The sequence below is a fragment of the Gnatocerus cornutus genome, chromosome 7 (assembly GCF_029298725.1).
Source record: "Gnatocerus cornutus isolate USDA-ARS CGAHR chromosome 7, icGnaCorn1.1, whole genome shotgun sequence".
Taxonomy (NCBI): domain Eukaryota; kingdom Metazoa; phylum Arthropoda; class Insecta; order Coleoptera; family Tenebrionidae; genus Gnatocerus; species Gnatocerus cornutus.
Genome location: NC_142239.1, coordinates 261,063 through 274,333, shown reverse-complemented (window position 1 = coordinate 274,333; position 13,271 = coordinate 261,063). Strand labels below are relative to the sequence as shown.

The 13,271-nt window shown below is 35.9% G+C and overlaps 2 long non-coding RNA genes across 3 annotated transcripts in view; one reads left to right on the top strand and one right to left on the bottom strand.

Moving 5' to 3' along the window:
* Positions 1 to 7,885: 7,885 nt before the first annotated feature.
* LOC148170540 (uncharacterized) lies at positions 7,886 to 8,855 on the top strand. 2 transcript variants are annotated; one of them, XR_015770364.1, is made up of 4 exons: positions 7,886 to 8,056; positions 8,129 to 8,282; positions 8,354 to 8,656; positions 8,703 to 8,855. It is a non-coding gene; the product is annotated as an uncharacterized LOC148170540 (long non-coding RNA). The 2 variants fall into 2 exon arrangements; XR_015770363.1 differs by having other exon boundaries at positions 7,886 to 8,282.
* Positions 8,856 to 11,489: 2,634 nt separating this feature from the next.
* Positions 11,490 to 13,271, bottom strand: part of LOC148170538 (uncharacterized) — a 50,369-nt gene continuing 48,587 nt past the window's right edge. The window contains exon 3 of the long non-coding RNA XR_015770391.1: positions 11,490 to 11,872. This is a non-coding gene — a long non-coding RNA (uncharacterized LOC148170538). The remainder of the gene's footprint in view (positions 11,873 to 13,271) is intronic.

Below are 13,271 nucleotides of genomic sequence, written 5' to 3'. Positions count from 1 at the left end.
GATTTACCCTTTTGAAATAACCGACAGGTCTGTATTTTTGTGGATTTGGTCAGAGTTATTACCTGAAAATTTGAATTTTTAATTTAGTTCTAGGAATTAAATTTTCTGGATTTAATTTGAAGTATCAATAAAATGAAAAAAATTCATGAACATTCTGTTCTGGTTCAAATGAACGAACCATCTTCTCTGTTCGACATCGGTTCGGGGGATATTTCAACGCAGAACCAAAACAGAATCGGTTCGGCGGACATTTCAACACAGAACCAAGACAGAACGCACCGGACAGTTCAACACAGAACAAAACACAGAACGCACAGAATCAGAATTTCTCCTTTGAAGAAAACTGCAAATTAACAATGCATTTCAGAATTTTTGTATACTTAATCACGTTAAGTAGGAATAAATAAAATCTTACTGGATTTAAATTGATGATTCCTGACATTATTTTACTGGTGGAAAAGTTATTTTAACATCAAATTTCTGGGCGTTCTGTGATGAAATGTCCGCCGAACCGATGTCGAACAGACAAGATAGTTCGTTCAATTGAAGCAGTAAACTTTGTATTGTAGGTAAATTCTCATATAAACTGTCGTAAGTCAGAAAGATTCAATTCATTAGAACGAAATTAAAAATTTAAATCTGCAGGTATAGTTCAGCCACGTTCGTCTGAGCCACCATAAAATCATAAACATTTGCGGGCGACCGCAACGGGACAGCTCGTGGTATTTTCAGATTTACGATGACGACCAGACAGCTGGCCTGTTTGGGGATGATTCTTATATTGCAGGGTGCTTTGGTAAATAAAGATCAGGTAGATGTTTTAAATATTTGCAGATTGGGTTGTAATAAAAATTCTGTATTATACAAATGAAAATTTAATCCTCCACCTCGCTTTCGCTATCGTCACTTTCATCGTTTACATGTACAATAATTTCAGGAAATTGTGCTTCTGACAGATAACTATTTTTTATATTAACAACATGGTTGCATTACCTTGAATAAATTTGGAGCAGTTAAGTAAAAAAAACTTCAAAGAGTTGGCTTTAAGCTTCTAACATGATGCGGTAGCTTAGTTCCTTTATTATAGAAACCTAAAATCGTTTGTTTTTTATCTAATGGGGATTATTTTTCTCTGTCTTAAAGAAAACGTAAAGAGTAATAAATAACGTTATTTAACTCATTTTTGACAAAAATTTGAGATTGACTCTTATGCTTATAAGGTACCGAGATGTTCAGGTACATACATAAACCCAAAGTAGATAATTAAGGACCGTTAAATGTCATTTAAAAAAATACTAGGGAATGAAAGTTAAATCAGTGGTGGAAATGCTCGTTACATTCAAATTAATTCGGGGTGCTACCCCCCACTAAACTTTTACATTTTCGTATCTTTGCGTTACAACTTTACTTAGTTCGTTGACCTAATTAGGGCCAAATGTAAAAAATTAGATAGTTTACTTTGGAAAAGTTGCGTCAACCATATTGTTAATATAGAAAATAGTTATCTGTCAGAAGCACAATTTCCTGAAATTATTGTACATGTAAACGATGAAAGTGACGATAGCAAAAGCGAGGTAGAGGATTAAATTTTCATTTGTATAATACAGAATTTTTATTACAACCCAATCTGCAAATATTTAAAATATCTACCTGATCTTTATTTACCAAAGCACCCTGCAATATAAGAATCATCCCCAAACAGGCCAGCTGTCTGGTCGTCATCGTAAATCTAATAAAAATACCACGAGCTGTCCCGTTGCGGTCGCCCGCAAATGTTTATGATTTTATGGTGGCTCAGACGAACGTGGCTGAACTATAATAAGTCGGACCAAATCCACAAAAATACTACCTGCCGGTTACTTCAAAAGGGTAAATCCACTCACAGAGATAAGAAACTTACCTACCTGCATCCATTCGGGCCTGTTTTCATACAATAACATTTTATTTATTTCTATTTAACGAGATTAAGTATACAAAAATTCTGAAATGCATTGTTTATCGAAAGTTTTCTCCAAAGGAGCGGCTAATTTCAATTATTCTGTGCGTTCTATGTTGAACTGTCCGGTGCGTTCTGTCTTGGTTCTGTGTTGAAATGTCCGCCAAACCGATGTCGGACAGCCAATAGTTCATGAATGTATTTTATTTTATTTATACTTCAAGTTACTTAGTACGTGGATATGTCTGGTATGTTAACTGTGATTAAAATCCAGAAAATTCAATTCATAAAACGAAATAAAAAATTCAAATTTTCAGGTAATAACTCTGACCAAATCCACAAAAATACAGACCCGTCGGTTATTTCAAAAGGGTAAATCCACTCACAGAGATAAGAAACGTACATACCTGCATTCATTCGCGCCTGTTTTCATACTATGATTCTGTAAATTTCAATGCAGGAAATAAGTACGTTCATCTATATTTATCACCATTTTTATTAAAATTAATCCACATTTTTATGTGTTATTTACCTTATTAACATTATAATAAACAAATAGTGTTCAAATTAAAAGAATTGGAGTAATTAAACTTGTTGGTTATTATCAAATGTCCGTGCGGTGGTTCGGCGTTTCAACCAGCTTATCCGCCCGAATCGGAACAGAGGATTGTAAACCAAGGGTGCAATAGGATTTGCAAATTTTTGGACCGCAAAAGATGGTGCAATAACTCAAATTCCATCGTAAATCAAATTCTGTTCTCTCTAGAACGGACCGTGGAAATGAGGCTTAAGATTCTATGCTACTGGAAATATGTTAATTACAGTTGCGGATTTTGTTGGTGTTTCAAAATCGTCGGCTTCTAGATTATTAAAAGAGTTTCAAATGCTATTGCTCAATTACGACCAAGGTACATTAATATGACCAATAAAAATAGGGAAATGGAACTAGCTGCACAAAATTTTTTTGCCATAGCAAGATTTCCCAAAGTTATCGGAGCTATAGATGGAACGTTAATCAGAATTGATTCTCCTGGTGGGGATGATGCTGAAATCTACAGATGCAGGAAAGATTTCTTTGCTATTAATGTACAAGCTGTTGGTGATGCCAATTTGAAATATAAAGACATAGTATTGCTTTATTGCTGACTTTACATTCTATGATACCCTAATAATCTTCCACAGCGTTAGGAAGACCAATTTCTTCTTCCTTAGAGAAGTTTGAAGAACGTTGTCTTCTCTTGGAGTTTGCGACTTCCGACATTGCAGTTCAAGATTGTTTTTGCACACACAAATGACAAATAATGACAATTTGTTTTGATTTTGATGGAAATATTTTAAAGTTCAGTGTAGCCAACCATTGCAAAAGGGGGCTTTATCTAAAGTGACACTTTAAAAGAATTATGAAACACAATTTTTTAAAGTCATTTTTAAAGTTAACTTTAAACTAAAGTCGTCTTTAACTAAAGTGGCTTTTGAGTGATGATTATGAAACTGGCCCTTAGTGTTTTAAAGACCCCTTTTTGTACGCTTTTGCGTGTTTTAATTTAGGATTATCATGCAGGTATAATGAAAATAGTATATTAAAGAACATGTTTTATAATGGCCAATTTGGTGCACGAGTTCCCGGTGTACAAAACGAGCCGTAGGCGAGTTTTGTATGGGACGAGTGCACCAATGCCATTATAAAACAAGTCCTTTATATTATTTTTTCGAATTTGCACGCCTTTTTTAATAATAAAATTAAATTTTAGAATTCTAAGAGTTTTCGTGTTACACGATTGGTAATGGTTTTGTAACCACGACTTGCCACTTGATTTTCAAATTTAATTTAAAATTTGACATTTATTGAGTTTGACTGTCACTGAATTTTGACATAACGTAACCTAACCTCACAGCCAGTATTCATATCTATTATATTTAAGTACAATTATTGTTGGCCGCAAAGGACAGTTCAATTATATTCATACATTTTTATTCACGCAGCAATTTATTAAACACAAATCGTAAAAACCAAATTGACCAAGAACTTGACAGGAGACAGGTGACAGCCAGACTAATTGGTTCTGCCCAAGATAGATAGAAGACTGGTACGCCAACTCGGTAGCCATTTTGTGTCGTAATTTTGGGCCCAGGTCAAACACTCGCTAGGTGTCGCTAGGATAGTGTAGGACTTAAGGTCACTAGATCAAAGTGTCTGTTTTATAAGGTACCGCTGTTAGTGACAAAATGAAAGACAACGATATCTTCTGTCTATCTCTACATGCGCACTAAATTTTGTGTTGTTTGTGTGGACACATTGCTTTATGAACTGTCAATTCTTGTCAAATATCGTTTGTAATAAAATGTGCGATTTCTCAACACGAATCGTTATGGTGTTTTTGTTTCCTCCGCCGTAAGTAAATACTATTTGACGTTTTATGTACGACGACTTTCCACTAATTTCAGAAAACTCCAAATAGAAGGTAGATGGAAGCCCTATCGAAGCCGACAATCATTGTGACATTGGTTAAGCAGTACGTATTGGGGGAATCCTAAAGTTGGTTTTTGTATATGAACCCTTGAGTACTTCTTATAAGGTTATGGAATTTTGTACCTGTTAGTTTACGAATTCCGTGAACTAAATTTAAATAATGTTCCCCCAATTTGTCTTCAATCGCTTTTGTGTTTCAATAGCCCCAATACCAACATGAACTTCTTGCATTCAGGCGAATAACTCGTTCATCTTATTGAAGACCACTCACATGTCGTACATCACAAAACCTGCGTTATGGACAGAAATATTATTTCAAATGCCTAAAACACAAGCAATGATATTGTAAAGTGTAAGTATACGGCCTCAACGGTAAACGTTATCAAAATCTGTTGTAGGACCAACTGACTTGTTACCCTTAATCTAAAAGAGGCACCTCATAAACTAGCAGGTGGACAAGACACAGTCATTGCACTCATCACTTGAACAGTGCAGATACACAGTCTCATGAGGACGACACACCATCGCTTTCAACATCAGCGGCAGAAGATGGTTGGTTTGAAGCCGCTGCTACTTCCTCATAATGAATGTGAAAACTGAAAATGCAATGGGACATGAAATATACATAAGATATGCAAAACTGGTTCTATAGTTTAATGTGGCGTACGAAGGTCCTAAAACGCATTCAAATGGTCTCCTGTAGTGTTAAAAATAGATGTAATTTTGTATTTCAGGGTGATTTAAGTAAATAATTTTAACATAACCTTAATATTTGTTCTTGATATTCATTCATTTTGTTGCAGTTGTTTTGCATAAACTCATTCAAGATCTTAAACATATCTACTTCTTCAAACTTGTAAATTCTTTCTTCTTAATAGCCCCTTTAAAATATCTCATGTACTTCATTTTCTGCTCATGTATTTGCTACTTCCATTTGTGCAATGCTTTCTCTCAGTTACTTTAACATCTCATCATTGTTACTACATCGTCGGGAGAAGCTACAATATAATAAGTGCTAATAGCATATTCTAATTAGGGCGTTACTGCATACAAGTCGAATCGTTGGAGATTAGAAAAGACAGTGCTTGAAGTCCGAGACCGTTTCTGAGTGTTGCACCTCCTTAACGTGCTAAAATGGAATCGGTTCTAATGTCGGTTCGCTCACCTCTTACGTATTCACATAGTTTGTTATAATGTTGGAACCTATTTTCTTTTTGTACCCACGGTTTATTTAAGTGTAAATTTTACGTCAACAATTTTATGACAATTTCCTAGAATCTTGCGTCTCGTTCTAACCCATTGATTTATGGACTATGTCTGTCTCTCTTGAATTGCGCACTGAAAACTAACAGCGGTACCTTATAAAACAGACACTTTGATCTAGTGACCTTAGTAGGACTGTCATCGTACTGACAATTACAATTAACTGTCAATTTTAAACTGAAAGCCGTTACCTCAACCCGTAACCTAACCGTTACTAATAAAGGACACAGTTTTTGAGTTCTCTGTACGGTGATTTTGTGTTTAAACATTAAACAATAACCATTAACCTTTTCACTGCGCAATGTTTTTTGGAAAATTTTGTAACTCTGCGCGGTTTGTCAGCTCCTGCGTTAATATACGTTCCGAGCAGTTGATCGCTGTTTTGCTTTGGCGTATATTAACGTCTTGAGCACTGGGCCGATTAACTAGTTTTACAAATGTTCATAGAGATTTTAATTTTCCACAACGTCAATATATTAAACAAGGTAACATTGAGATGAAAGCTAATTATTATGGTGATATTACCTGGCCCTTAGTTCGGACCTACTTTTAAACTGCGTGGATAAAAAAATGCATGGAATAGATTTCAAATGAATTTTAGTCGTAGACGGATATACAGTATGTCCCCGGATTGAGTTCACAAGAGGAAAAAAAAGTTTATTTTCCATTTTTACAAAAAAATGACAAAGGAATAACATTTTTTGCTTATTTCAAAACAGATAAATCTGCAATTAAAATTTCAAAATTATTAGTTTGTACTCTTAAAATTAATTTTTTTATTATTTTTATTTATAAAATTTTGTAATCGTATTCAAATAATAGCAGGCTGTGGATTCACAAAATCAAATAATGCGTTAAAGATTAAAGAAAAATTTTCCTAATAATGTGTAAGTATTAAAAAATTGGAAAAAAATGCAATTGCATCCTTAACAATAATTGAGAAAATTCGAAACAGTCGAAAAAATTACGAGTTAGAATTGAACTATGTGCTAAAACAGGAAATGGGTCAGCCAAATAGTAGAAATTGGTTTGAGTTAAGGAACAAACTTCATTCCTTTGACATTTCTTGCTAAATTAAAATAAAAAAGTTCTTCGTTATTTTTGTTTTTTTTCGATTTCCAGAACACAGCTAGATAATATTAAAGTTTTAATTAAAGATTTATTTATTTTAAATTAAGCAAAAAATATTATTCCTTTGTTATTTTTCTGTAAAATGAAAAATAACGTTTTTTTTCCTCTTGTGAACTCAATCCGGGGACATACTGTATACTTTCTGAGCAGGGAACGGTAAAAAAAAATGTATTTAAAAAAATTAAAGCTATTGTGACTGTGTTTGTTTTGAGCAGTTGACCATTGCAATCAATGCGAATATATCCGTTCGGAGCAGTTTGAGCGAAATATTATTTTGTGGATTTTTCCGGGCCGAGCAGTGTAAAGGTTAAAAATGAAGAAGTGCGTCATTTGTGGACACGTTAAACTTTTAAACAGTGATGTTTCTATTTTTAGAGTTCCTTCGGTAATATACACCTTGTCACACCTTTCAAAAAAAAGGTCGGTAGGTGACACCGCACCGGTGCTCTTATAGCCTTTGGTGAGCTGGTGTCGTGGGTCAGAGAGTCTGGGCGCCAAGAACTTAGTTGATTTAAAAGTAGCCAAGTCGCTCAATGCTACGCGGAAGTAAAATAAATGGTTTAATAAATTAGGCTTTAATAAAAATTATGAAATTAACAATTGGTGAAAATTGAGGTGATGTTGGTTAGTTAAATTTAAATGACAGGTTCGATACCGTGTCACAGCTGTGATTGGTTTACAGAATGACTATGTTAAAAAAAGGTTAAATATTAAAAATAATAATGATCAGTTAAATTGGACTCAAGAAATAAATTAAATCAGATTACAGGCAAGCGAGACTCTCGATGGAGTCGATAAAAGCACGCTGTCGGCGACGTCGATAGTACGACTCAGGCGGTGACGCAATGAAACAATAAAATCGCAAAAAAGGTACTTATCGCCGTCGGGAACGCTCCAGGTGCCTCGGTCGTCTGGTCCGGGCTGTATGTGGCCGCTCGGGGTGGTTGTTAGCGGGCGAGAAAATCTCGGCTACTCCACGAGGTCGATCGGGGACTCAAGGCGACGGGCAAGGGTGTTGTAGGCGTACCGGCGAGAATCGGGTAGTCGTTCGTGCGAGAGTTGTAGGCGTCCGTGCGAGAGTTGTAGGCGTCCGTGCGACCCTAATTTTCTAAATTAGTATCGTCAAGAAAAAACGTGAAATATTACCTCTCTGAGGGTGAACGATACCTAATGCGGTTCTGGGGTTCTTAACCGCAAATACGGGACTTCAAATAGTACTAGGAAGTGCTTAGACGGTAAAGATACGGTACTTTAAGGTAAGATACTACGTCTGCTTCCTTCGAAGCCCAAAACGGAAAAGAGAGTTAAAATACCACGAGGAATCGTAGGTGGCACTACCTGTGATTTCGGGGATGATAAGAAGATTCCGACCTCTGCGCGAGTACCGCGGGCGCTCTCAATGTCGCACTTGTCAAAGAGTCGTGATTGACAGGTTATGTTAGTTTGTTGTTGTTGGTGAATGTCCGCAATAAACGTAGGTTGGTAAGTGATACTGTTATCTAACATAGTAGTCGCGAGAGGGTTGATCTTGAAAACTAAAATGGTTGTTGTAGGGATTTAGAGAAAAGTACGGGAACCAGTCATGACGAATTCCTGGACTGGACAACATAAAGGGGCTTTAAACCACACCGAGTCGCCCTGGGTTCGGTGCGACGATACAAGAAGGAACGTGGGCTCTGAAATTCACTGGAAGGGTGCCAACACCTTCCAGAGGGACAGTCTGAAACGCTCAGGGGTGGTCTGCGCCTCACCAACCCCTTCCTGGCGAACACACGAAATTTTTGGGGCAAAGGCTTGATCCAACTTCCCCTAGGATTGGAGCCGAAGAAAAGATAAAAAAGATAAACGCGATAATAGTAAGTTTTGAACTGTGGAGACTTACTAGACTATTATTCATTTTAGGTTGAACACTGATGTTGTCGTGTCAACGGTGGAAAAGTACCCAGGCATTTATGGGACTCCTAAATCGCCTCCCATACCAGCGGTGTCTCGCGTTTATCCCCTAATTCATAAAAATCTTAATAAATGACCTTGTTCTCATTTTAGAAACGTTACAACCTACATATTTATTTGAAAAATTACTCCTTAATCAACATGAAGATTAGTACAAAATTTTCTTAACCTCAAAATCACAAATTGACAATTACCTGACAGTCCTTCGCTAGAGTGTCGCCATCTATGTGAGGTTTTATCTGGACCCAAAAATACGACACATTTTTACAGTAGGGAGTTGACGTACCAGTCTTATATGTATCTTGGTTCTGCCAATTCTTAAAAAACAAAATTTCCTACTTTGAGTTCTTCTATAGATACCTATAAACGACTCCAAATTGAGTACTCTAATGGACCTATTAAAGCGGCAAATTCAAAAATAGTATATTATGAAACGCGTTTCATAATGAACATTTTGCTGCACGCACGTTTTTAGGACACGACGAGCGCAGCGAGGAGTGTCATAAAGTAGGAAGTGCGGCAAAATGCATTATGAACAAGTATCATACGCTATTTTTTCTATTTCGCCTTATTTTAAACGAAAAAACTAGATTTTGAAATCTAGGGAATTTTCGGGTAGTTGGCATTTGGAAAATGTTCAGGAAAAAAAATCGAGGTTGCCAAATCTAATTTCAGTCAGTTTGACAGGTGTGACGTTTTGAGGTTACCAGAGCACAAGAGACCCAAGAGAGCGAAGATGTTGATCATGATCATGCTGGTTCTCTTGCATCCAAAGAGTTTTTCTCTGATGAATTATTAAGCCAAGTACAACAAGAAATAATAGTGTATTGATCGATTTATTATGGTTTTTCAAAACCAAAATCTAAATTGTCAACGTTAACGGCAGGTTGACGGTTTGTCCGCTGCAAACCTAAGAAAAATATAAGTTCCTGGAAATATTGGCACGAGATTGGTTCATTACGATACCGAAATACGCTCAAATGCGTATCGAAATATCTTCATTATGAACGCGAAATAGAAAAATATCTTTTTTATCAGCGTGAATGGTTTTGATACGACATCTCTCGCATCCAAAAATACTTTATTTGTTTTAAAAAAGCTCGAGCGGAGTTACTACTGTTATACACAGGAACTCCATCCACATTTATTTCCAAATTGAAAACCAAGTACCATGTATTGTAGCTTCTTTGGATGGTGATGGCTACAGCCTGGCAGCTTTTTGCCGAGGAGCGGTGTCGTGGGCTCCAAATTAAACAAATATTAATAAAATTTGGTGTTTATTATAAAGGGCGTCACCACATGTGGTATCATCTGCGGCTGCGGGCGCAATCAGTCAAATTAGTTAAAGGCAAAAAAGTCAAATTTAGATTATTTGGTGTTAGTTGAAATTTATAAATTTACTAGGAAATTACGGCAGAAAACGCGGAATTAAATACAGACCGAAATTCAACAGATAGGGAGCACTTAGCTGGGGTCCTTTCGGGCTGCTAGGTAGTACTTAGCGGGGGGGTCTCCTCTGACTGCTAGAAAGTACTTAGCTACAGGTCCTCTCTGGCTGCTAGGGCTCCGACGTCAACAGTGCGCAGGAAGCCAACGACTTTTAAGGGTGAAACTCGATGCGAGAAGCAAGGGAAGTCGAGAGATAAATAACGGCATATTACTTGTGACCTCGGTAAAAAACCCAAATAATAATAAAAGATGTTAATTGAGGAAAAGCAAAAGAGAAGAGATAGATTTGAATTTTGAAACCATAGCTTAGAACCTAAGGGTTATAGATATTACCACGTGGATGGGTGGTTTACGAAAAAGCTGATTTTCCCGAGTAAACGTGCCACGAGCGAATTCAGATCGTTTCTTCTAGATACTTTTAAAGGGAAACCTTCATCGCTTCAAGGATGGCCGAGATTTTTCAGGAAAAACCGGAAAATTACTTGCACTTCTTCGGTGCACGAAAACAACCTTTACCCCCCAGGATCAAAAGTCAAAGTCCCTCTTCAATATCGCGCGAAAAGCGACTCGAGAATCTTATTCAAAAAACCCCTGCTAATTTGAATCAAAGTACGCGGAAGCAATTGTCACTACTTTGTCAAGACATGCGTGCTGATTATTTCCGAGATTTTATCAGATCTTAATTGTAAACAAAGAATGACAATTCAAAGACAGGTTAATTAGTGAATTATTAATACAACAGTACAACAAGTACAAGAATAGGCGAGTAATTGAGAGTTAAAAACTTTGATCTTTGACTTGGTTTTTAGAAGCAAAAAAAAATTGTTGAATTAAGATGAGACTGAAGCTACAGAAAAGGGACGTGAAACGGAATACTTGAAAGACGCTAAAAAGGGAAGAGGAAAGTCGATTAACTAAGCCAAGATACAATATTTCACCATTATTTAATTTGATTTTACAGTCAGCAGCAAATGTATTGGAGGAATGGGTCGTAACGAAGTGCAGAAAACTCTCAGCGGGTGGTGTCCGTAATCTGCACCCTCATAAATCAAATTTGCGGGTCCGAAGAAATTTCGAAACTTTGTTGTTGAAAACCTGACCAGTGATATTTGTAAAATTTAAATTTACTCAGTCGTGGATTCATGAACGATGATTTTCGCAATTCAGACCGGCAAGTTTTAAATACGAAAATCTCACGATTTAGTTTTGTTTTTCTAAGCTGGATAAAATGTTGAATGTGATGAATGAATGTAAATAAAAAATTACATGTTAAAGGAAACAGACAAAAAAATTAACAAAAAATAATTTAACAGATATTTTACATAAACGTTAAATATAAAATTAAAAAATACAATAAAAATTAGAATACGTAAAAAAAGTAACATAAAAATATAACGGGTGTCTAAATAAAAATCTGGTCAAGAGCGTAATGCGGGCCAGCAGTCCTTGGTTCTTCAGACGTCTTCTGACGGTGTCTATGCTGCACCCCAGGCCCAGATCCTCCTAGATTCGAGTGGCGGTGATAAAGGGGTTTGCAACACCAAATCCACCATTGCTTCATTCTGGGCGACTTTCGTGACTTTCGGGCGTCCGGATTTTGGCCGATCTTTCAAGGGATTGTCTTCGAGGTTATTTCGCCCCCTGGCAATCCACCTCTTCACCGTCGCTAGCTAGAAAGAAAAAAAATAGAATATTGAAATGGAAAAAGTGATTAAATTAAAACATGTTTATTAAATTTAAACCGATAGATTGACTCTTTCCGATATTTCACCGATGGTCAACCCGGCTGCTCGGCAACCGAAAATGAAACCCCGAGTTCTTTTGCTCTAGCAAACGTGGCATCTTAGTGAAAATTGACAAATTGATTTTCTCGAATATTAATCCGACAGGTATGTGGTCAGTTCAAGTGGGGATGCGTGGGTATTTGCACTCAAAAACGGAAATTTTTAAAGAATTTTTGAATTTTTTATAAATTCTGATTTCAAAATCCAAAGAAAACATAATCAAAATACTCTCAAATAGAGTTTAATACGGGGTGATTTTTAAAAAACGGCAGGTGTGTAGAATTTTTATTTATGAACCGATTTCAAAAATTTAAAAAACAAGTTAAATGGTCTTTAATTTACTATAAACTGATAATTTTAGAATTTTTCTAAAAGTCTTAGTATCTTTTGGGCGATATTTAACTTTCTTATTTTAAATTGGCACCCATATTTTTTTTTCATAATTTGGAAGATTTTAACCAAAAAATATTTTTATAGCCCTATCTTGTTGAAAGAAAACTTGTTCTTTCTGTTATTTGCTGATTTTTGACAATACAATAACGGAATTGTTTTATTTGAAACCGCGCACCTAGATTTTTACGTATTAACTTTTATTGCCTAATTTTTTTCAAAAAAACGACAAAATTTGCTGACAGCACATTGACAGCGGATGACACCATAGTAACGAAAGGACGTTTGATAAAGAACTTATCTAATTTACAGTAAACGGATAAACTGTAATCCTTCCCTAGAATTTTTGAAAGGACGAAGATGCTTTTGGAAGTCTTCGTGTTGCTTGTTTTGAGTTAGGGAAATGACTAGATGACAGAGTAAGTTTTGGAAAATATTTTTTTTTACGATGACTGTAACAACTACATATTCACACACTAGTTTGTAAAAATTTTTCCAAAATTTACCTTTTCATCTATTAATTAATCAGGTCAGGTCAGTTTAGTTCTTCATCGCTGAATTTCAATGAAATTTTATCAGAAAAAAATATCGTGTTAAACTGCTTTTAAATACAGGCAGATTCCGTCAGTCAGGTCAGGTCAGGTCAGGTCAGGTCAGGTCAAAAATTCAATGTTTATTGTGATATAACAATGTTCCGGAGCTCATAGGAAGCTGCAAATTTAAGAATGTGTTTGTAATTGAATTCTCGTCATTTGCAACTTGTTAGCAAAACTTTTGGAATTTTGTTCGGCTATTTCGATCGAAAATTGTTAATATCGAATTGTCAAATAGAATTGCAATATGTTCCGTACATTCTGCAATGCTGCAAATTTACGTCAATATCCAAAGCCACTTT